This window comes from Ambystoma mexicanum, unplaced genomic scaffold (genome assembly GCF_040938575.1).
Source record: "Ambystoma mexicanum isolate Mex_15411 unplaced genomic scaffold, UKY_AmexF1_1 Mex_scaf16, whole genome shotgun sequence".
In the NCBI taxonomy this organism is placed as follows: Eukaryota; Metazoa; Chordata; class Amphibia; order Caudata; family Ambystomatidae; genus Ambystoma; species Ambystoma mexicanum.
In genome coordinates, this window is record NW_027182391.1 from 543,052 (window position 1) to 569,008 (window position 25,957).

The window sequence follows — 25,957 nt, forward strand, 5'->3', positions numbered from 1 at the left end:
ATATTGCTAAGGATGTGGTGTCTACGGCAACAACCTCCATCGCAAATCGTTTCAACCAACCAGCACAAGAGGGTTCGGGCCTGGTTTATGTGGGTAAAATCCCAGCAAAATGAAAAAGGCGAGCTTCGCACAGACGGGGGCATCCGAAGCCGCATGAAAAACGAAGATCAACAACTATAGCCCCTCAGAAGAGAAAACGCACGTCAAAGAACAGACAGGGCAAGCGAAATAAAAGCAGGCCAAGCATCAATATTGTCTAAAAGAGGGCCTTTATCCATTGTGCCTCGGGGGAGTGTGTGAAATCTGAACTAGGCCTGTTAGTCGTACCCCTGACACAGACGAGCATCGAAAACAGTTATTTCATGGAATTTGTGCCCCTAGCAGCACTATCTCCTTTAGTGCCCATAGGGTTTTACATATCGGGCTCAACGGAGACGTACCTGGATCTGAATGACACCTTACTCTACCTATCCTGTAGAATAACAAAAGCGGATGGGACAGCTATCGGAGCTGCTGCTAAGGTCACCACGATTGCCTATCCCGTGGCAATCCTTTTCAACCATGTGGATATTATTCCAGGCGATTGACTGATTACACAGTGTGACAATATGTATGCCTATAGAGCGTACATAGAAAGCATTCTGAACTACAGCAATGACACTTTGGACACACAGCTCACTGCAGGGCTTTTTTATAAGGACACTGCGGGGCCTTTGGAGTATTATGCTCTAGATGGAAACAACAAGGGGTTTATAAAGAGCACATCATTTGCGCGCAGTAGCAGAACTTTTGATTTACAAGGGCGTCTACACGCGGATCTGTTTTTCCAGGAGAAACTTATGGTGAATGGTGTTGAACTGAAAATTAAACTCTCTCGAAATAAAGACGCCTTCTGTCTTAACAATGATGTTGCAGAAGCATACAAGCTGGCAATAGTAACAGCTAGTTTATTCATTAAAAGCGCCAACATGTCACCCATGTTCAGACTCGCTCATGCTGACACTCTACAAGTATCTGTCACGCCCCCATCCACGCTCCCCTCTGACACACCCCGAAACCTGACCCCCACCACCACGAAAACACGGCAGGCACATAAAGCACACCAGGTCCCCACACGTGTCAGGACACGCTCTCACCTGCAGGCCTGCCGGCAAGGGGTTGGCCAGGAACGTCAACACTGACTTCTACCTCGTTTCCTGTTTCGGTGTTGGCAGTTGCCATGGAGACGCGCCACAGGTGTCCTGCAACGTCTCCGTTTCCTACGCCTGGGGAGCCCTTCTCAGCACGTTCGGTCACGTGACGGGTGACGGAATCACGGTCACGTGATCGCGGTTCAGCGTTCAAAAGCGACGCGCTGACTGCCATTCAGCGCTTCACAGCTGATTCCTGTTTAGCGTTCTACGGACTACGGACTAACTTTGCTACCTCGACCTCGGATTGATTTTTGGATACTGATTTGGTTCTTCCCCTCATTGAACTTTTGCCTGGAACGTGCTACCTCCTGGATACGACCTCGGCTCCTCTCTCGATTGGTTTGGATTTTCTTTTTTGTACCTCTGGAGGAATTTGCTTTCTCCTGGACACGACCTCGGTTTACTCATCGGACTGCTGTTGGATTTGCCCTTTGTTACAGCTTTTGACTCTGTTCTTTGGATCACGTACTATTCAGGACTCCTCTACCTGATTGGCTCATAGTTTCAAGTTTCCTGCATCAGGTGGTGACTACACCTTCTCAAGTGCCTTGCCAGGCTGCCACCCTGTCGTCAACTTCTGCCGGCTGCCTCAGACAACATTCCCTACACCAACATTGGGTTCCGACCAACTACTCAGGGTAAGCCCACTTGTAGATTCATTAGGTTTTCGGGTCTGGGTTCGTGTTTATTATCTAACCCACTTGTTTGCCTTACAGTGGTCTGGGCGGGCATCTTCCGGCATTCCTGGTTCCGGCTGACGACATTCACCACCTGTGGTGTCAAGGATCGCTCGGGCAGTAACTTATTGTTTGCTCGAGTGGTACTTGGGGACGGAGGTATCATCGTCTACACGACCATCAAGTGTTGACAGAATCTAACTTGAAATACCCAGTGGAGAGGACATCCTTAAAAATCTTCAGTGTACCAGCGGGCATTTGGGTCACCAGTCAAGATAGCTTTTTCCTGGGACAGCTACCTAAAATAATCATTATTGGTTTTGTGAATAATACTGCTTTTTCGGGGGATTACGAGAGCAATCCTTTTAATTTTAAATATTACAACATTAACAATGGGGTCATCATACCTGCCAAGGCCTACAGCCCCAGTTTTGAACACAAAAATACGATTAGGGAGTATCTGGGACTAGTCGCCATCAGCGGCAAGCACATGCGTGATAAAGGATTTGTGATACCTCGTGGTTAAACCTTGTTGGCTTTTGATTTGAGACTCGATAATGCATCATCAGGCCATTATAATCTGATTATGAATGGTAATTTACGCATTGAGGTCTGGTTCGCTGCAAATTTACCAAACACTCTGAATCTTATTATTATGGCTCTATTTGACTCGGTCATAGAACTCAAAAGTTAGCGGCAGGTGCTATATGATATGTAATGGATACATACCAGATCATGTGTTTCCTACGTAAAGACAAACAGGCTATGAAAACATTCCGGGGTGTGTTTTCGTGTGATGACATTCCAAGGGATAAACCTGGTGAGCCGCCCGTCAGCTTTGTGGTGAGCACCAATCCCCAGCATCAAGAAGACACCCAACGGATAGCAATGTTTATAGACAATGGTACAATAACTGTTTCTGATAGTCTGGGGTACTTCCCAAGCCACCGTATATACGGTGGTGCTCTACTGGCCTATGTTAAACATACATCACCCATATTACATTATAATAGAACACAGGTGCAACATTCTGAAGATGTGACATGCGGGCAGCACCCTTGTTACTTTGTATCTAAAATGTCTGAGAAACAGTTGTTGCGTGCCATTATACAGCCCTATTCTCTTGATCTCAGACAAAATGATCGGATTGTGACTGATTTTGTGAACAAGATCAAATATCGCCGTCTCCCTGTAAATGTATATAGCTTTTGTCAGAAATGTACGCTTGTTACTAAACACTAGCAGTGTGCACATGTCTAAATAAAAAAAAACATATTCTACTTTTAAACAATGGCCTCTTTTCTTACTTGTCTAATTTCTAATTAATATTTTAAAATACTAAATGTTGTGATATACATGCTTGAAATAATTAGATGCAAAAATGTTTGGTTGGTATAAATAATCAGTGTATTTTATTACAAGCAGATCCTTTGTTTATACAGTTTGAAGTGGTATACATATAAAAGCATTTACATAAAAACATATTTTATTACAAACAGCGCCTTTGTTTAATCAATCTGGCTGGTTCTACTTATGAAAAACATTTACATAAACATATATATATATATATTTGAAAAAGGGGAACAACAGCCGGACCTCCAGCGCCCCAAAGGATGATCTGCACTCCAATCGATCCGCATGTCTGTGCTGTGCTGAAACTTCAAGAATCAGCCTGAACCAGCCTGACTCGGTTGTTTCCTCTCGCAATGTCAAAATTAATTTTGTTATTAAACCATTAAAAAGGATTATAAAAAGGAGAACGCTCAGTATGACGCGTTTCGAAGCGTGCTCGCTGCTTGTTCACTTACAAATGTTTCAAACACCAAGGTGATACATATACTTGTTCACATTTTTAGTCTCTATGGTTTCCACTCCACAATTGTCCTATGTCTATTTCCTCTTTTCCCCACGTTCAATGCATTCTGTTTGTTATTTTACACACGAATACCATGGCGGCCATTTTAAGCCAGTTTCTAAACCAATAGTGGTACGCTTGTGTGAGCTTAGTTATGGCATGTTTTTTCACTGGCAAATATGATTAGCATGTTTCAGAGGCTACTTTCCTGTGTAGAAAATACAGTTTTTACAAAAAGGGACAATTTTTTGTATGTTGCTAAAATACATCAGAGTTATGACCACAATAATTATTGTGGATCCAATGAAAACATATAACACTTGAGTAGTGCTTTGCTCGTAAATAAAACCAAAGCAGCAGTTTTTTCCGGCATTGTGATCATAAAGTGCTTAATGCATTTAAAGAAGGTGAACAATACTGTTCTTGTTTTCATTAGGATTGTAAAGTGCTTAGTGCATCAGAACCATAACAGCAACAATCGCTGTTTCCTTAATAAAGTGCATAATGCGTAAGAAAGTGCTTAATTTGTTAACGAAAACATAGCAGCAATTATTTTTCCGCTTGCAATTATAAAGTGCTAAGTGCATAAAAATTAAAAACATAGTTGCCTATATTTGTTCTTTTCTGAAAGTAAAAGTGCTCAGTGCCTTCTTTTAAATTATGTATCCACAATACATCATGCATAATCATTATCTCTGCCTTGAAGGTTGGTGTTGAGATGGGATTCTCTGTGTCATTGGTGCCTATCTATAGTAAGTATCATATAGAGTAGACTAAGCTTGCCTTAAAGTTTTCGACAATAGTCTTATATTTGTACTCAGGATCCCAGCTATCATCAGTATTGCATTTCTCAACTGCATGGATATATGTCATGACTCTTATTTAGTAACACTAAAACATTCAAAATAAGAAACCAACACGAGACTGTGCTTTACCACCCGATCACCAATACAAACAAAATATAGCACCAGCCATTTTTGTGAATTCTAAAGTGAAACTACAACCAAACTGTAAACAAAAATTCGGACAATTTCATCAATATCAATTTGCTATATGACGATGGAACACACTTTTTTCCTTTTCTTTTTATAATTCTTTACCATACTATATATTGACGCAGATAAAGACCTGTAGGGAGAAAAGATGTTAAAAACAGCCACACTTGCTTCAGACTTGTATGTCAATTTTAAGTTGCTAAAACGTGTACAATTCTTCGTCCAAATTGTGTCCCTTTGGCTTTTTGGTTTCAAAATCTAGAATTAATCTTGTTTCCATTTGGCGAAAGTCCAATTCTCGGTTACCCCCTCTGGGGTTTTTCTTTCACATGATGTACACCCAAGAATCTAAAAGTTTCAATTTTGCCTCCATGGGCTTCTTTAAAGTGTACTGCCATTGGATATTCAACATCTAAATTCTTGATTGCTCTCATGTGCTGGAGAATTCTCAATTTTAACTTTCCAATGGAGCTTCCAATGAACTATAACTTGCACAAGCACATGAGAGCATATTCTGCGAATTCCGTGTTGCATGTAATTCTTGCCTTTAATTCCACCGTATGGCCCAATACTGGATGTGTGTAGGTGGTACTGTTCATGGCGTATTGGCTGGCTTTAAACTTTGAACACTTAAAGAAACCATTTCTGTTTCCGGTTAGCCATGTACCGGTGTTTGGTGTTTTAATTACAGGTGGCATATAGCTACTAACAAGTAGATCTTTAATGGAACAAGACTTTCTATACGTGATGTTGATCCTTTCTCCTAGGTGTGATGCCAGAACTTCATCCGAACGTAACACATTCCAATGTCGCTGGAGTATCTTGCGTATGGCACCGGAATGTGTGCCATACGTTAAGATGAGCCGAATAGCGTTTTCTTTATCAATTTCTCCCAAAGCTCGATTTGTTGAGAGTAGTTCTGTACGATTCAAGTTTCGAGCCTTTAGATACGCTTTTTCCAATATGGCTTTTGGATATCTTTGTTTCTTAAAGTTTGTTGCAGTTAGTCTACATTCTTTATCGAAGCAGTCCAAATTTGAACAGTTTCATCGGATTCTAACAAACTCGCCATATGGGATACTCCACTTCAAAGTGGTAGGATGGTTACTGCTTGCTAATAGCTGCATATTGGAACTGGTCGGTTTCCGATGGAGTTCAGTAATTATTTCATGTTGATTTACTTTTACTACCACATCAAGGAAGATGATTGACTTCCGACTATGTGTTTCTGTGAAGTGTAAGTTCAGGTTGTTGATGTTTAAAGTTTTCACAAAGTCAAACCAGTCTTTATCATCTCCTTTTCATAGGATAAAAAGATCATCAATAAATCTCAGCCAAAGATCCACCTGGTTGGTGTATTTGCTGCTGATTTCAGCCCATACTGTTGTTTTTTCCCACCAACCCATTGTCAGATTTGCATAGGTCAGAGCAAAGCTAGTTCCCATGGCTGTGCCCCTTAGCTGATTATAGTATGTATTATTGAATAAAAAGACATTATTGGTTAAACATAATTCTATCATTTCCATAATCATCTGGCCATGCGAAAGATAGTTCAGTGATCTGCTGTCAAGGAAAGGTTTGCACGCGATTTTTCCATCGCAGTGTCTCATTGATGTATATAATGACACTACGTATAGTGTTGCAAACATATAATCCTCCTCCCATGTGGTTCCATTGATTTTGCTGACGAAATCCTTTGTGTCCCGTATGTACGATGGTAAGGTGAATAGTAAGGGCAGGAGGGTCTGATCAATGTACTTAGACATGTTTTCCAAAGCTGTGCCATTTAACGTGACAATGGGTCTGCCAGGTGGATGTGAAGGATTTTTGTGCACTTTTGGCAGGAAGTAAATAGTCTGTATTGTGGGGGATTTGTTAAATAGGAAATTGCAATCATCATCGGTGAGAATATCTAAGTCCAGCCATTTGTCAAGTAAACCCTTTACTTTCATAGTGTTTTGTTCAGATGGATTAATGGCCAATTCTTCGTAGCAACTGGAATCTTGTAATTGTCGATAAGCTTCCTTGATATAGTCGTCTTTGTTCTGAATTACTATATTGGTCCCACTTTGGCAGAGGTTTTAATTACAATATCCTTTATATTTTGTAATTCATGTAAGGTCTGTTTTTCTTTAAGTGATACATTTGATTTTACATGTTTTTTCGACCTAGCTTTTTTGAGGTCATGAATTTCCAAATCTTGAAATGCCTCTAGGTGCCCCCCCCGGTTGAAACATAGGGTGGAATTTGGATTTCGATTTCAGATTGCTACTGATTGACCAATCTGTGTCAATGTGCAAGCATTTCCAATGTTACTTCGGTTTCATTTTCATTGGTTTGTGCCTTTAGTTCCAATTGTGCTAAATCTAGTAACCCTTCCAGATCTTCAATGGGTACTGTTGTTTTACTTTGCAGTCGCTTGCCAGATTTTTCTTTGGGTGGATTCATGATGAAAAATGTCTTAAGTCTTATCTTCCGCATGTAGTTGTAAAAGTCTACTCTCGTTTCGGCATAATCATAGCTGGCCATTGGACAAAAGTTAAATCCATGTTTAAGTACTTTAATTTGTTCCTCAGACAATTGATGTCTAGACAAATTAATTATGCTGTTACCTGTGTTCGTATAGTTCATTCTGTGTTCTTCTTGCCAGAGCGAGTTCTTGTGTTCCCGTCCGACTCTGAGCTGCTTATTCCTTTGCCCCCTCCTGGTTTTCTTTTACCTCCACATCCTCGTGCTTTTCCTCTGCCTCTTCCTGAAGCCATTTTGGTGTGGTTGCGTCCGTCTAATCCCAACATTCTCATTTCGTCTAAGAAATTTGTTTTTTTGGGCTGGTTGTCACTCTCACTAGCAGTAGAATCTACGTCAGAGCGAGAGGCTGCATCGCTTGTGGTTGGGGGCGATATTCCGGATTTCTTTTGTGTATTTTGACTTGATATGTTTTTTCTTAAATGGTCGAATCGGCGGGCAAAGGTATAAACTCACCCCCTTTCATAGTCTTCTTTGTCACGAAGGAGTTTCCTTTGTTTCCGCAATTTTATATCCTCTTCGTATGTTTTGAGACTTTCTTCTATACTGGCTCTGATTTTATTTCCTTCTTCAATTGGTGTTATTTGGGAAAGTAGTCCATTTATTTCTTCTATCTTTGCCAGTATCTTCTGCCTATCGATCCGTGCATATCTAATTAAGATGTTAAGAAATTGTCCTGAACATGACTTCGTTGAATCCCCCCATTCCTTAAGCATATTGGGGTCCTATTCTTCAAACTATGGCGAAATCAATATTCTTAAGCCTTTTGGAATTCTCCCGACATCCACGTAGTTTTGCAATGAGTGTTCCTCCCACCACTTGCTGATTTCTTTTTTCTGTTTTTTTTCAAGTTCTTTTAGCAAGTTTGATTCATTTTTTTCTTTTGGCCCAAGGTTAGGTTGTGTGGAACTCCTGTCAATTACATTAACTGTTTATGTTTCACTAAACAGAGATTGTGCTTGCTCTCGGCGAGCGTTCTCCTTATCATATTGTGATGCCATGTCGCACAAATAAGGCTGAACAAATGGTTTGTTTGTAACGGGAGGGTCAGGTGGTTCTTATCTCAAATTGAGGAAAAAAGCACTCTGGTTATCAGCCAGTTAGCAGTGCTGGTGCAAATGATCGTTGGTTATATTTGGATAAAATCATACAACAAAACTGCTGAAGACACGGGTATGGGCGAGAGCCACACAGACAGTCTAGCACGGACACCACTCACAGGTGTTTTGAAGATCCCTGTTCACCCTCCGATGAGCATGGGCTCCTCTTCGATCCCAGCGGGGGCCCGCGGCGTCTGCCTGATTGCTGTGGGTTCCGTTTATCAATCGTCCGTGCCCTGAGCGTGTCAGCAAGGAGCCCAGCAGTAATTTAGCACTCTGCACGCATTAAATTTCCAGTAGGTGCAGCTCCAGCGCCCGTTACCATGGCGTGAAAATATTTGAAAAAGGGGGACAAAGGAGGATCTGCACTCCAATCGATCCGCACGTCTGTGCTGCGCTGAAACTTCAAGAACCAGCCTGACTCGGTTGTTTCCTCTCGCAATGTCCAACATGTATTTAGTTATTAAGCCATTAAAAGGGATTATAATAAGGAGAACGCTCATATGACGCGTTTCGCAGCGTGCTTGCTGCTTGTTCACATACAAATGTTTCAAACACCAAGGTGATACATATAAACGTTCACATTTTTAGTCTCTATGGTTTCCACTCCACAATCGTCCTATGTCTATTTCCTCTTTTCCCCACGTTCAATGCATTCTGTTTGTTATTTTACACGCAAATACCATGGTGGCCATTTTAAGCCAGTTTCTATACCAATAGTGGTATGCTTGTGTGAGCTTAGTTATGGCATGTTTTTCACTAGCAAATATGATTAGCCATGTTTCAGAGGCTATTTTCACAGTTTTACAAAAAGGGACAATTTTTTGTATGTTGCTAAAATACATCAGAGACATGACCACAATAATTATTGTGGATCCAATGAAAACATATTACACTTGAGAAGTGCTTTGCTCATAAAAAAAACCAAAGCAGCAGTTTTTTCCGGCATTGTGATCATAAAGTGCTTAATGCATTTAAAGAAGGTGAACAATACTGTTCTTGTTTTCATTAGGATTGTAAAATGCTTAGTGCATCAGAACCATAACAGCAACAATCGCTGTTTCCTTAATAAAGTGCATAATGAGTAAAAAAGTGCTTAATTTGTTAGCAAAAACATAGCAGCAATTCTTTTTCCGCTTGCAATTATATTATTGAGTATATATATTCACCTGCAAAAAACGTTGTTATGGGATGTTATGGTTAAGTTGCACTACTACAAAGCTATGTAATTCACTGACAAAAAACGTTGTTAAAAGGACAGTATGTTTCAGTTCCCCTAAGAAAAACCTATCAAATTCAGTGCAACAAGTACTTGAAAGGAACATTACACTTACTTTGCACTAATAACAACCTATCCATCTTATGGTTACAAGTAAAATCAAAAAACATTACAAATTCGTCAATTATTGTAACCTAAGCAACCATAACTCGCGCCACCACTTTGCACTGCTAAGACTAACACCCAGGGCATCAAAGATGACATCACATTACAGTAACATTTTAAAAGAGAGTAAACTTAATTACATGAAATAAGACAAATACACATAAAAAGAAACAAGAAGGCCAGGCCAGGGCTAGAAATTATAACTAATCAAAAATAATTAAGATAAAGGACACAGGTCAAAGGACATAAGATACAAGGAGCACAGCAAACGTACATCGCAGGTTCCTTAGGCACGAGTTACACAAGCAATATCGAAACACGTGGTATATATAATAACATAGGGCATAATGCCCAATTGTCAGACATACAATAACCAACCTCCCAGCCAGGTCAAATAAGAAAACATAGTGACCATTAGCATCTTTACTTCTAGGCTAGGTATCTCGATCCATCAGCAATTTGACCTCCTCTTCAAATGTTCGCAGGTGTTCATTAACCACCTTACAAATCAGGGTAATAGCAATGACCAAACTTTTATTCATCCCAGAGAGGCACCTCAGCCAGAAGATTTCACTTTCAATATATACCTGATCATATTCAAATTTGGCAAAATATTTGTCATAGGTCGATCTCATCATCGGACAGCAGGTGAGTACATGCCTAGTAGTTTCCACCACTGTATCATCTAGACAGAGTCTGCAATTCCATCTCTCAACTGGAACACCAGACCAGGCTCCTCGTATCCCTAATACATTCAAGCAGCTAAGTCTAATATCCAGAAATATTATACGATTGGCCTGAGACGGCATCAATTTCAGATTGTTTTGAGGCTTTTTATATGAGAAAGGCATCTTGGCAAACGTAGACAGAGAACTCATAGTAGCTACCTTATCATGGCTGGCAACCCAGTCTCACTGCTCTATCGAATCCTTGAGAGATTTTAACACAGACCCTTCCCCATATTCCCATTTGGGAGACCATCCGATTCTATCAAAGAGTTGGTCATTTAACTCCTGGAATGTGTTCAGGGCATCCGTTTTACCCCCCTCCAAGCCTTCCCGAAGGATATACAACAGGGTTTCAAGGCGGGCATATTTGATTTTTACATATAACTTAGCTCTATTATGCTCTATCTGTGCAGACAGGGAGACAAGCCCTGCTGCAATGCTTCAATGACTTACAATACTAACCCTATTGGTGCTCACAGAATTGTGAAACGTAAATTGTGTAATATATATTGCTTCATGTACACCTAACACATTTTCTTTTTCGTAAGAGAACATATTGGAAAGGAAAGCAAGGCAGCACAAGCGACACCTCTTCAACAGCAGCATACGGGCATAGGAAAGGAACAAAACTCTGTAAATAGCTAAATGGACAGCCTGGAAGCCAAAATGGAAGAATTGGTGTACAGTTTTGCCGCCTTAAAAGATTGCGTACAAGGGTATATTATGGACTAAATAAAACAGCACCGCCAGACCTGCACGTGTACCTCTTCCCCATGTCACAGCCCGCCCTCCCCACAAAATCCGTGTGACGGGAGATGGTACGGTGATACCTCAATCTCTTTGTCCCCTCCCCTCAAAACCAACTTGTGGAAATCCCCAAATCCCCACAATAAGTATCCACTACTGCTAACCCTTCCCTTTCCTAATGGTGTGTATGAATGTGTGGAAGTAAACGTTGATATTTAAATTGTTGCTGAGTGTAAATGTGGTATTGTTTGTTTTTTGAAATGCTGTTCTAACACTGCGGCTCACAGTCCTCGTAGGAATGACCGCAATTTATGAAAGTTTGGGTGTCCTACAGACACCGCACCTGCCCGGTCTATCTGCAATTACAATCGAGGCATCCGTACCACGTGTTAGGCAGAATCCTGTGCAGTTCCCTTAGGGAACACTGCAAAAAGATTATGACTACAGGTGTTGGCAGTAAAGCCACTTGGTAGCAGTCCGCACCACCCAGATTTACCTGGTAGCTGTGGCTGAGCAGTCAGACTTCTCTCAAGGTGAGTAGGGCAGTATATAGAGCATACACAATAGGGCTAAAAACACAGTAGAACAAGCAAACACTGACCAGAGCTTTGGTGTCAAAAGTATATAATTATTTATTTGACACACACTTTAGAAATTACACTAGCACTATATGGCAAAGCAAGTTCAAAAAACACAATCAACAAAGTATACACACCTCCCTTTGTAATTATTAGACAAGTCTAGGTTAAAACACCACTATTTGTCAAAACAGATGTGAGCGCGTAACTTAGATGGCACTACAATAATTAAACTAAAGGGAGAGAAAAAGGCAGGTCACGAATATAAAACAGTTACCAACACTTTTAGGAGATCACAGCAAGTTAGTGAAGGCAGAGTCTATTGTAGAGTCAAAGTTCACAGGCCAGGCCCACTTTGAAGAGAGCAAGGCAGAATGTGTCCAAGATCACACAGTTAAAACGGCACTAAAAGTCTTTGCGAAATGTTCAAAAGAAGTTGGTTCAATACGAGAGGTAAAGTTAGAAGGTCTGGGGCCAACCCAGTTGGAAAGCCCAGGATTTTAGGGTCACCTTTAGCAATCCGTAGAAAGGGAGGCCAGCTGGAACACAGTACCTTGAAAAGTGAGGAAGTTCCAGCGGTGGCAGTTGTTCCTTGCAGCGGGTGCAGTTCATTGTTTCAACCAGGGGAAGAGATGATCTTGTCGAGGAGGAAAACTTGGAGTCGTGCACTGCCCAGGGATGAAACCAGCCGCGGAGTTCTTCGGTTAAAAGGTGTGTTCATTTTATTCGCGGTCACAGTGGTGAAGCTTGGCTATCCGGCCGCCGGGGTGCTTGGCATGGGCGATTCGACCAAGAGACGTCCTGGAAGGCGAATGGCGAACTGGTTGGTCCCACCAGCTCAAAGGAAGAAGACTCTTTCAGCAGAAGATCTTCGCTTGTCGTCGGGAAAGTGGTGAGGTCGTTGCAGCAGGGCTCCACCGGTGGTGTCGTCGTTGCAGATGGCTCAGCTTCTCCCCTCTTCAGATTCTTTAGGTCCTGTGGCGACTTCTGAAGGTCCAGTCCCCAAAGCCCTGCTTTTATGCAGAAAACCCCCCATTCAACAGCCTAGCTGTTACTCAGAATAGAGTGCGACTTGAGTTGCCGAGGCAACGCATTCCAGGGTGCCTATGCCCCCTCCCACACATCCTGTGGACCCCAGACAAAGTGGCACCATTTGGAGGGCTTCTGTGGAGAAGTCCGCCAAAATAGTGGAACAAAGGGCTCGACCTGGGTCAGAGTTACAGAGACAGACACAAACGCCATTTTGGAACCGAGTTCTGGCAAAAAGACCCAACCGGTGATTTGATATTAAATAAATAAACTGGCGGTATCTTTAACATTGCACCAAAAAGTGGTGCATTTAAAATGAATGGGAAAATCCAATAGGAAATATTCTGGTGGAACATTCTGAGTGATAACCACTGCCACCAGCCAGAAACTTGACAAGGGGGGACTGGACAGTGCCCCCTTGAAGACAGACCCAGGGGTAATCTAATTAACCCCTTCCAGCACTTCCACAATATGATGGTTTGTACTGGTTCTGTTCACAATTTAGGACTAATAAAGCCAATGGTGACTTTACATGCCCTGGGAGACAGTAGTCAGTCCCAGGGTATGGAGTCTATGTTTGGGGGTCACTATGACACCCTTGTGTTACTGCACTGAGGGTGCTGTGTAACACACATACAAAAACAGATGATACCCTATGGAGTGAAAGACCCCATAGCCCCCCATAAGCACACAAACAGTCAAGACATACTTCAAATCATGCTTAAGAGTGGGAAGAAAACAGTCTCACTCTTAGCAGGAGAAAAAAACAAACATCAAAAATCCAGCAAAGCTGCTGGGGATCTCACTAGGTTTGGGAAATCAGACTTCTCCCTAGCATTTTACATCAGACCAGAACATTTTTGCCAATGCATTTCGGATTTACAAATCCTTCATCGGGGCAAGTCTGCAATTAACATGTACAATTTCATAACATCCAAAAGACAGTGTATCAAAATGCACATTTGCATAAAAAATGTAAATAACATACCAATCATTGTAGTGGTAGAAGAAGTCGAGATTGATTGATACATAGAATATAAAACATAAAGAGAAAGAGCAATGAGAGGTCTGTTTATAATGAGGTTGGCGGTGACAAGAGATGCAGAAAGCATTTACCCGATGAAGGATTTGTAAATCCGAAATGCATTGGCAAAAATGTTCTGGTCTGATGTAAAATGCTAGTGGCTTTTTTCTTCCTCACTAAGAAGATATTAGTGACGCCTCATATCAAGAGATGCATAATTCTTTTACAAAATCATTTGTTGATAAAAGGCTTTTTGAAAAATCACTGAACTTCTATGATTATCATCATTTTTGAATTTGTAAACATTTTACTTTGGAATTCATCAAGCTTTGGAGAGTTTACACTACTTCTATACCGTGATTGGGTCTTCTAAGAGAACGGCTGTGTGATCTTGCATCCCACTTGGTCTTTGGCTTCCAGTGGGAAAAAGGCGCCACACTGCATTCAGCAACTTACTGAGTCGACGAAACAAATGTAAACAAGCGACGTAACCCATATGCATACTGCCGTAGTGCACGACGACAACATCGACAGTCGCAAAAGTGGCCAGCTCTCTGCAAAGTGCATGCATATTGACGAAACTGCGGTCATAGACCGCTTTCCACAAAGCGTCCACTCCTTCCAAACCGAAATTGCCATCAAAGTGTCTTTCCATGGCATACTTGTGTAGATCTATCACAAAAGCATCACCCAAAATCAAGACGATGTGTTTCGCCTTGTCAGCCACCCTCACTATGCAGAGTAATGTAACACTGTATGACCGTCCCTTTCAGTGAACCACACCCGCAGTATCTGATTGGATAATCCCCACAATAAAATTTCCATTGGGCCGCATGGTGCAGAGCGCACAATGTGGCACGTGCGCTTCCCAAAGTACTGCGAGGGCCGTACCACAGGAAAGCAGGAGCAGTCCTTCCCTTTCTACTATTTTCTGTCCACCCCTACCTCATTGGGTACAGATAAACAGTCACACAGGCATCCACCAGTGCCATTCTAGACGTTAGCATCTAACACTGTCAGTTCTGCACAACACTTCATATGTACCATTATAAAATCAGCCTGCAAGTGTCCTGTCATTAGAAAGCACGTCCAGTAGAAAGTTCAGTAAAAGATTGCCATATTTTAGCATCCACATTCATCCACATGAGCATCCATCACCACAAAATGGAGGTATGCAAACCTTTCCCGCAATATGTTTACAACTCTGTTATAAGTGCCTCTGCGCACGATATGTGGTACTGAGATTACGTTACGTTCTTAGAAAGCATACTGTTTTTTCCCATCCCCTACCATCAAGTGGAACTTCAATTCTATGTGCTTGCAGCGTTTTCATATACCCATATCTTACATTGTAATATGAAAACAGGAACTCTGCTTTCCTTCTGACAATGCTATGATTAGTTTTCCCCACTAATCCATTTCCTACATAAATCGTAAAAATATGCCACCAAAAGCAGTAGTGAATGTATCTTACCAACCTAAAGCAAGTTTCCAAAAGGTCACTGTGTGCACAGCTGTGCTTCTCTCTGGGCTACACTATTGCAACAGGCTCTTTTTTAATGTGCCCGCTTCTTCTCTCCGCCCTCTGCAACCCATCCACAATAGTTCTGTATCCCTAACAGTTCCACCACCACCTGATGTCTGCACTTATCCTTCCACTTGGCACAATCAGGACACATTTTTACTTATTGTCATTTGTTTTTCTTCTCATGTACTGGACTTCCCCCTGCCCCTATCCATGCATTCAGCTGTTCCGAGTGACACCTGGCCAGGTAGGTTTGTTATCTCTGTCTCCCCTCTGTACCCCCTCCCTTGCCTCGTTGCGCCTTGCAAAACTTGTGTATAGGCGCATTATGAATGCCATATCATATGATATCAAACACACATTGCATTCATGACAACAGGATGCCTGCCACTTACCTTGTACACTTCACAGGGTTTTCCCCCCGTACTCCACTTACTACACATATTCAAACATTATTGCCCAAAAGCAGCACTGAATGCATGCTACCAACTTCAAACAAGTACATACAGTTCATGTATCAAACAGGATGCCTGCCCCTTACCTTTCACAGTTCCACCATAGCCATCTGCACTTCTAAGTACAAAGAGACTTCTGCCACAGTATTTGCATACACACCACAAACACAAACCTTATTGAGCAATGTATTTCGCTCCACAGTTCCATTTCCATGGCTCCCATCCTGAAAATGTCCGGATGTGGCATGTGTAATCCTGATCCGTAGAGTTTTCGTGCTACAAAGGAAGGGGGGTGCGTGGGGGAAAGTGTCAAGCAGGTTAGGGGAATGGGTCTTTAGTGGTCCCTCTGAAAAGATTTTTTTTACATGTTTTTTTTGTTACGTGTTTGTCAACAACCTTTTTGTTTTTTTCTTTGTATAACTTTCTGTTTGCTCCTCCTCCTTCAATTTCTACTGAATTATAGTCCACAATCTTGCACAGTGTAAAAGAAACTGGTATTGCCAATGGCGTTCAAAGAAATGCCATTTGCCTTGAAGCACTGTATTTATTGCAACTGCATGCTCTCATAGTGCGTGGAGAACATCCCATCAGTGGACATAAATGCAGACATGCTTCTGTTTATAAGACACCTTCCGAGCTCTGGCTGGGGACAAATTACACCGGCATGGTCCCATGCTCCTCACAGTGAAATGGTTGAGAAAACGACCTTGGCAGTGGTAAAAATCCACATCACTGCATTCATCAACTTCTTCAGGTGACAGAGCAAACGTCCACATGACATGTAACCCAAATGTAAACTTTCATAATGCACCACCACAACTTCAACAGTAACAATAGAGGCCACATATCTGCGAAGGCAAACCATCCCGCCGAAACTGCACGCATAGAGACTGGCTCACAAAGCGTCCACTCCTTCCAACCCGAAATTAGCAGCAACGCCTCTTTGCACGGCATACCTGTGCAGATCTTGCACAAATGTATCACCCACGATCAGCACTGTGCGTCTGTCCATCTCTACCAACCTCATTACACAGAGAGTATAGGAAAAAGTAGTACCACCCCTTTCTGTGAACCACACCCTTCACACGTGATTCCATAATCCCCACAATTGCATTTGCATGCCCACCATGGGAAGAATGGCAGGATGTGGCGCATGCGCATATCCAGCTACAGTGAGGGCTACACCCCTGTAAAGCCGACACAACCCTTCTCCCTTCTGCACTGTTATTCTTCCAGCAGTCCCTCATTGAGTACTGTGAAATATTCACACATGCATGAATCAAAGGCAAGAACTCTGAATCCAACACTATCATTTCTGTACAGCACTGCATATTTACCGTTCAACACTCTGAGTACATGTCGCGTGTTCTCCCAAAACACATTCGGTACAAAGGTCTGCAAAATAATCCACGATTTCAGCATCCAAAATCATCAGGAGCGGCACCCATCATGCCTTTGACAATGCACACAAGAGTCTACTGCTTGCCCACACCCAGCACAACATAATGTAGACATGCATGTGAACATGTGGCCAGAAGCCACAATCCACAAACGTAAATTAGGCAGCAGCACTTGTACCCACATTCCACAAACATACAACTGCCTCCATCACCCGTACCCACTTCCATTCACAAAGTATTATGTCACTGGCAATCAAACCACACAATCTTCACAACATTGGGCCTACTCCCAGGAAGCTACACAAACCAGAATATCCGAGCACATACAATATTCACTTCATCCCTACCCTCTTCTATACAGACAGTGTTCCAACACTGCACCCAGTGGGCACACTGCAAGACCTTTGACTGCACAATCTCCAGCCATACACCGAATACCGTAGTATGTTCGCACAATGACCACACCCATAGAACCAACAATATGTGCATGTCAGCGCACTTCTGGTGCTCTATCAAGAGTAAAATGTGCTCCTCAACCATTCTGTAAAGGTGATCACCCTCTGAGAGATGCAGTCAAAACTGCATTGCTGCAGTGGGTGTAGTGAAGGCCTTGGCTTTTGGGTGCATGCCCTACGGCCTACCGCCTTTGGCAATGCACCCAATAGTCTAGGCCTTGGCCACACCCACCGCAACATAATCCAGCCATGCATGGCAACATGACTCAAACTACTACAATCCACACATGTACCACAACCACCGGCACGCCTACCCAACCTTCACACTGTTATATAGCTATGCATAGAAAGATGCACCGTTTCACAGAATCTACAAGCTTAACACAGCCTCTGGCACCCCTACCCACTTTCATTCACATACAATGGTGTTACTGCCAACTGAACCAACCAACACTATATGCATGTCAGCTGACTTCTGGTGCTGTAGCAAGTCTAAAATGTGCTTCACAACCATTCTGTAAAGGTGAGCACCCTCTGACAGATGCAGTCTAAACAGCATTGCTCCGGTGGGTGTGGGGCAAGGCCTAGACTTTGGCCATGCACCCAATAGTCTAGGTCCTGTGCACACCCACCAGAACGTAGTGCAGCCATACATGACAACATGTGCCCAAGCACCACACTCCACACACATACCACAGCCACCACCACTGCTACCCAACCGCCACACCATAATACAGCTATGTATGGAAACATGCAACAGTTAGCAGAATCTACAAACATACCACAGCCTCCGGCAACCATACCCACTTTCATTCCCATAGTATGGTGTTACTGCCAACCAAACCAAACATTTTTTGCAACACTGTCCCTGCTCCCATCACTCTATTCAGTACACAAAAGCAACAGCTCATAGTGCAGTACAATAGTCAACAGTCTGCGCAATGTACACTACGCAATCCTCTGCGCTATGCAGTTTGCCCTTATCCACTTCTATGAACACACTACTTAACTATTGCATCCACTTCACACACTGCAGTATTCATGCACAACTTCAACCATACCCTCTTCTGTACTGACAGTATTCCAACACTGTACTCAGTGCACACACTGCAGAACTGTTCACTCCATTAGCTACAGCCATAGTGTAAGTAGTGTAGGATGCGCTAAGAAGCGCTACACCCATGGAATGAACAATGTAGGCAATGTTGACGAACCACACGCAGAAGCCAACAATGTGAAACCTAATTGTAACCACGGCACATAGTTGTCGGAGCAAGGCCTCCATCCGTGCATCGAATGGCCTATGGCCTTACCACATGCAACACACTGCAGTAAATGCTATCTTACAATGTGCATGTCATGTGCAATGGACTCCCCTTCTGGAATTGAGCTCACACCAGTCACCACAGAAAGAGGTCTCTGCACCAGCTATCATGATGTGACAAAGCCTGCCTGCATTCAGTGCACACGGTAGGCGGCTATGCAGAGACACGCGAATTGGTGCTGTACGCGCAGATACTGTAGGTACATCAATGTCTTCGTCCACCTATTGACATATCTCAGATGAATCACTTCTCACTCCTCTACCCTTTCCATGCCTTCCTCCCACCACCACATGGCATACTATTTGTTTTGCCATGCACTCCCGTCTGCTATTCAGCTTCCACCAGTCAGCACGGTAAAAGGTTGCAGCACAAGCTATTGTGCCGTAACAAATGCTGCCTACATTCACCACACATGCTAGTCGCCTGTGCAGGGACCGGCGAATTGGCGCAATATGTGTGAATACTGCAAGCTCCACTGTCTTTGTCCACCTTATAATCACCCATCTCAGATGACCCACTTCTCTCTCCCCCACCCTTTCCATCCCCTCTTCCCACCACCTCATGCCGTACATTATGTTTGTCAGTCCCTTTCGGCACCGCACTGTCCTCTGCTACACCATGGCAGTGTTTCCCAAAAAACTTTGACGCAAAACACGCTTCCCTCCATCCAACCACCGGCCATGTCCTAAATTTGTTGCCAGCACAGCGTTCTGCAAGCCAAAGAGAATTCTGTCTGCGGGGCGAACAGGGAAATGGGTCCGCAGTGCGGAGCCAGATATCACTAATTTTAATTTAAATAATTTAAACAAAAGTACTGGTCATTTTCCACCAAACATACAAAAGCACGCTTTCTGAAACAAGCCCCCACTCTTGCCGCAAATTTGGTGCAAATCCATCCAGCCATTCGGGCTTTAGCCATGCGCAAAGTATTTGCCCATTCAGTCTATGGAATAAAAATAAAAACTCGGGACCCCCCTATAACTTTCCCCCCTGCATGCAACCTCACCAAACTTGCCGCATAAATTCAGAGCGGGCCATATACTTTACTTTCAAAGTTTGGTGAGGATTCCTCCAGGGAGAGCACAGTTGTAAGCTGCCAAAAAAGTGGTCTTCCTATGGGTTTAGCAACTTTACCATAACTACACGGCCGTGTAATATATACATATAACAAGGGTTAAACAGGGTTCTTAAAATTAAAAAAAAAAACACACACACCCTGTTACACGCTAAAGCATGTCGAGCGTTTGCATTTCTGTTTTTCTTTTTTCCTTTTTTTCTTTTCTTAAGGGTAATATCTAGGGAATCAGCATCGTCTGACAGGGTTTTAACACCAGAGTCTTTGAATGTCTCGAGCAGTTCCTGATGACCCATATTTCCCACTAAAGCAGCAGGGAGGCTCAAATCGGCAGCGGATTGCATGAACAGATCCCAGCCTCTAGGTTGTTTGTGTCTTCCAAAGGCCTGAGGATTGGTGATACTGAGAACTAAATTGTGGATGTTTGAACCTTTGACAACCACCCTGTTATACACAAACTCTCCCTTTGCGTTCCAGGGTACCCCCTTAGCACCAGTCATCTTGTTAAACAATAGTTTATCATTTTTACGATTGCGGGGGTTAATGGTGTTCAGGACTTCAGCCACCAGGGTGTCTGAAACGGGGGTGTCCGGGGCTTGTGTTGCCGAGACCTAGTTGGCAAAAATAGTCCAAGCAATACTCTATAATGACATGAGCAGACCAGTACAGGGTTTTAAAAAAAGACACACTGAAATATTAACGGGCAGCGCTGTGGAAAAAGGGCTTTTTCGTTAGTAGTCATACAAACGTACAATTTGTATCTCCGGAGGTTGTTTCCACTTTAACAACGGGACATCCAATGAGGTTCTCCAGCGTGTGCATCTGACGGGGCAACCAATGGCATTGATCCTTCAACGTGTGGATCTGAAAAAGTCAAAGAAAACTGTTACCAACATGCTCTACATCGAGCGTCCACACGGCCCCCATATGCTTCAAATGCATAACACTATTTTACACAAAAGACTCAAATCTTGGAAAACAACTGTTACCAAATAAAAAACATACAGGCTTTACATAGATCGACCTTTAACTAACATAGCTAGAGTGACAGCAGTCATTACCTGCTACAATGATTGATGCCTCTCTCCCAGCCTCAGAAGACACCGCATCAAGCGGTTGAGTATCAGCATCATCGGGCCTGTCACTGCAACAAAAAAAAGAAACAGCACACATTATTGTAAAAGTAAAATTATAGTTCAAAATCTAATTACACATATTAATACACACCAAAAGTCTCAACATTAATCCTGATTTCGTTCAAGACGTCAGTCAGGGTTTCGGAATCTAGACAGACTGCCTCCAAACGGGCGATCCATGTAGCATATTCCCCGGCTAGAAAAAGATGGACAAGCACAAGCCTCTGGCCTCACATACTGCAAATGATCAAACCCAGTGGCACCAGACACATGAGCGCACAAGAGACACAACATGCCATGCTTGGGGCCCTTATTCATTGGGGACCATTGGGGGCTGATTGTGGGGTTACTGCACTATGCGGCTAGTAGTTTTGACCAGCATTGCTAAATAAAATTTGATAGTGTACATTTTAAAGAATGTTTATCAAAAACAACCCCCTGGGGGCCTGTTCAAAGAGTGTCACAAAAGGCATGGATTTCAATATGGATCTGGGGCCCCTGGGGGCCTTTTGATCAGTTACTTCACTATGAGGCTTATAGTTTTGACCAGTGTTGCTGATTATTCATTAAAATGGACACTAACACATTTTATCAAAAGCATCCTATTTGGGGTGCGGTTCAAGCTGTGTCACAAGAGGCTTGCATAGATAATTGCTGCCGGGCCCCCTTATTTGCGGGGGTCCTACCCACGGGTGGTGCGGCATCACCCGGCAGAGCCCCTTATTTGGTGGGTTGGCCCCGCACCCTGTGGTGCGGCACCCCCTCGTTGATTGGGCCAGCAGGGGTGAAACGTGAAGACCCAGTCCTGTCACGCTTCACCCTCCAGCCCCAGCCATGAAAATAAAGAGGTAAGAAGTTTGGAATGCCTCACTATCTGCACTGCCAACCTGGATCAATGTGAATATGTGGCAGAGCTAATAGTAATTCCAGGTAATGCAATTGAGTATGAACTTTAACAACTTGAGAATTACCAAATTGGTAAACATACAGTAACATAAATGAAGACTATCATGCATCCAAAGGAGGTTCCAGATGAGATTATTGGAAATACACTGAGCCTACTCAGAATTTCCAAGAAATTGTTTTTAATGTTCCATAAGCTTATTCAGCAAAATCGCCAAACGTAATCATCAAAAACGCCAATAAGTGTTTCAACCCTAACTGGGCCGTCTTTTGAGCGTAAAAAATGTATCGCTGATAGAGTACGTGGTGCTGGCTGTGTGCCAAAGGTTGTGTGGGGTTAGGTAGTTTTGTCATCTAATCTCTGCGAGAATTCTGTGCAGTATTTTGGATCTGTAAGTCACAGGATTTATATGATAACACGTGTTTCAACCCTAACTGGGCCGTCTTCAGGGCGTAAAAAATGTATCGCTACCAACAGAAATAACAGTTTGGACATGTTTCAACACATAAATCATCAACATAATGGTAGGTCAAAAACAACGGTTATGGAATTCCAATGAAGATATAGAAGATATAGAGGCATGAATACAAAAGCGTGGTAAGGGAAAGAGAAGGGAAAACAAAAACAAAAGAAATAGTCAGCGAAAAAATGCACCATCTTAACTGTGTTTTTTCATTAATATTATAGTGCAGTCAAAGGCAGTAGGTGAGCATATCCACATCCCAAAGAGAATAACAGTCGAAACAAGAGGGGTACCTGAGAAATAGAGCACGTGGTGCTGGCTGTGTGCCAAGGGTTGTGTGTTCTTAGGTAGTTTTGTCATCTAATCTCTGCGAGACTTCCATGCGGTATATTGGATCTGTAAAAGCAGACACGGCCTGCTATTATAATACTGAGTCAGTAGTCCCGTTTTCCAATGCTAAATAGGAATGAATAGCGATCTGCCGCTTACCTCTAAGTCACAGGATTTACATGATAAGTGACGCGAAGTCATTGCAATGCAGCTAGATGTCCTATTTTAAACTTGCCAAATCATGTCGTGAGGTCTAGTTGCCAACTCGTATTCTAAATAATAGAATAAGACAAAGAGAGAAGGAGAGAAGACCATAGGTTGTGTCAGCCCGTGTATCTTAAACACCAGGCAGGAAACGCCATGTAAAATGCGGTTTGCAGACAACGCTTCGGAAGCTTACCCATTAACTGCTTGATTACTGCTGTCTGGCCGGTAGCAGCCTTGTGGAATGTGGGTGTTGTCTGGACTGTCCTATAACAGCTCAGCAAGTAAATATGGTAACTGGTCATGTCTGGTTGAGCACTGTTTGCCTAGCAACCCCGTGCTGTGCTCCCACATAACGCCCTTTCAGAACCTCACTCGTCTGTTTGCTGATTCACAAAGGAAGTTTTACTGCCCCAATGAATATAATTGTCCTGAAGTACTGAGCATTTTCACACACGTCTGTTTCCAAGTCGCATGGGTCGTAAAGCTGAAGTAATATGCTGTGGTTAAAAACCTCTGTAATATGTTAGGTAAATGCCTTAACTGTCATTAGGCGAACAGTGTGCATAAATGAGCTGTAATCTGAAGCCACTAAGCTATGTTGGGTTACCGCTGAAAATGTTACTAAGCAGGCGGTGAATTGATAGTTCAGCGGCAACCCGCGCTCGGATCGTGTGACTGGGTGCTGTTCTGATCGCAGCATACCCTCAGCAGTGTAACACATGTGCATGTTAATAAGTGAATTCATGTTAAAAGTGGGCCCCAATGTGTGCAACTGTACTGATATTGTTAGAAAAGTATAATATCAGACGGAAACAAATATCCAATGAAAGTGTAATGGCTACACGCGTACCAAGGCATATAGCTAGATTCCCTTATTTATGCATAGTTCATTATTCTGTCATGAGGTGCCTGGAGATATATTAAAGTATGTATGCCAGTAATAATTAGGTACTGAGTTGATATTCTAATATGAGAGGTATACACGGGTAAGTGAGGTAATAGAGAATGGCAGAGGTTGGTCACTATCCAGAGCAAGGGGCTAAGCTGCTATGGTGCACTAGGTGATGAGAGTTACACACAGTCACTGGCCACATTACTAAGTCAGGTTAGTTCATGACCCCTTTGTTAGCTGCTCTGTCTATTGCGATGTGGTAGCATCACCAAGCCTCATAATTGCAACATTTGCTTAAGTTAGCATAATCCAGTTTGATCATAGTAATACATTCAGTTCATGTTCTTGGTTTAGACCAAGCTGGACACATCGTAACCTACAAATCATACGTTCTTCTGCTTGTCGTAATTTCAATTGTCTGTCACCACCTCTTGTGTGTGGCTTGATGTGTTGTAAACCCACAAATCTTATGTCACTTCGATGTGCCATTTGATGTTCCTTTTGCCAATGTGATGTGAAAGGTAGTCCTGACTATTTAAGTTGGCCAGATGTTCTCTTATCCTTATTCTCAGCTCCCGGGTGGTACTGCCAATATACACTTTAATGTACACAAAGTATGTCAGCGGAAAAATCAAGTTAAGGGAGGAATCCGGCTAAAGGACAGGGAGAGGGACACCCAAATTCGGAACTACGGATCAAACCATACTAAAAGCAACATAATTAGAAAACATGAATATTTTATTTGTATTTCATTGTTTGTTTACAATATACATATTAAATCATGTTCAAGCTCATTATCTAAATGAAAACATTTAATTAGAAAGTAGAATATATAATCAAACATAGTGCTTATCTAAAAACACGGCTGATAATTCAGTCTGTACTGGCTTAATGTAGCCGAGCAATCTGAACATCATGCCGGTTGAAGGGGATCATCCGGCTGGTGGTCAGAGGTTACGGCCAAATTTAATGATATAAGAACAACCACAATTACATAAACAAGGCAATGTTGATTATTTCTGGAGTTGAAACTAAAAGAGAAGGGGGGTGCCGTACGTCAACTACTATACTGTCATGACCTATTGTATACACTGGGTCTGACATGGAAACAAACAGTAGTTTCGATGGTACCGAGCATCTAAGCTGTTTCACGATTGATGCCCATCTTCTTCAAGACGGTGCACTCCCATCAAGGTGTATGTCACTGGAATTTATAATGTGGAAAAATGCATATCTTGTGCGATAATGCATTCAGCTGTAGAGATTTGTGCAGACTGAATCCATAATGTTGCCTAAAACATCAAACAAAATAGAAAAACACAAAACCCTGATCAAACAAATTCATAAATGAATTATGCAATAAATATAAAACTAAAACTAAATTACTAACGCAATAAACTAAAAATGTGGTTTTGATAAGAATGATCTTGTGAATAGCGAACAGGATGAACACCTGCCTCCAAGATAGTCTGGCAGAAAATCCTCCATACTTGTTTAAGGGAGAAAAAGGTTTAGCAAATAAATTCTCAATTCACCATTATCTCAACCTTTAAACTGGTCACCTTTTCCCGAATATAAATCATGAGAAGTGAATGTAGACCAATAGAGACAGTTCTCTACCAAGTAGAACTGCAAAAATCCGAAAACAAGAAACAGGAACATGTTATAATCGGGGAGGGGTAGTGAATGACTACAAACCTCTGCGGAAACCAGTGAAAAACCACTGAATTGCAGTCCTTCCCAATGTGACCATTGGATCAAAAAATGATGCTCACCTGAGTAAGAATAAACAGGGCGAAGAAAAAATCAATCTTGACATTGTATTGCAGGTGACAGATGGCGTTAGGGCATCTGGGAAAAAAATGTCCTACCAAGACAGAATGATATTCGGCATGGTGTAGTAGGCACACCAGGAACTGAAACTGCGTGAAAAAATGAAAAAATAATAAAAAAA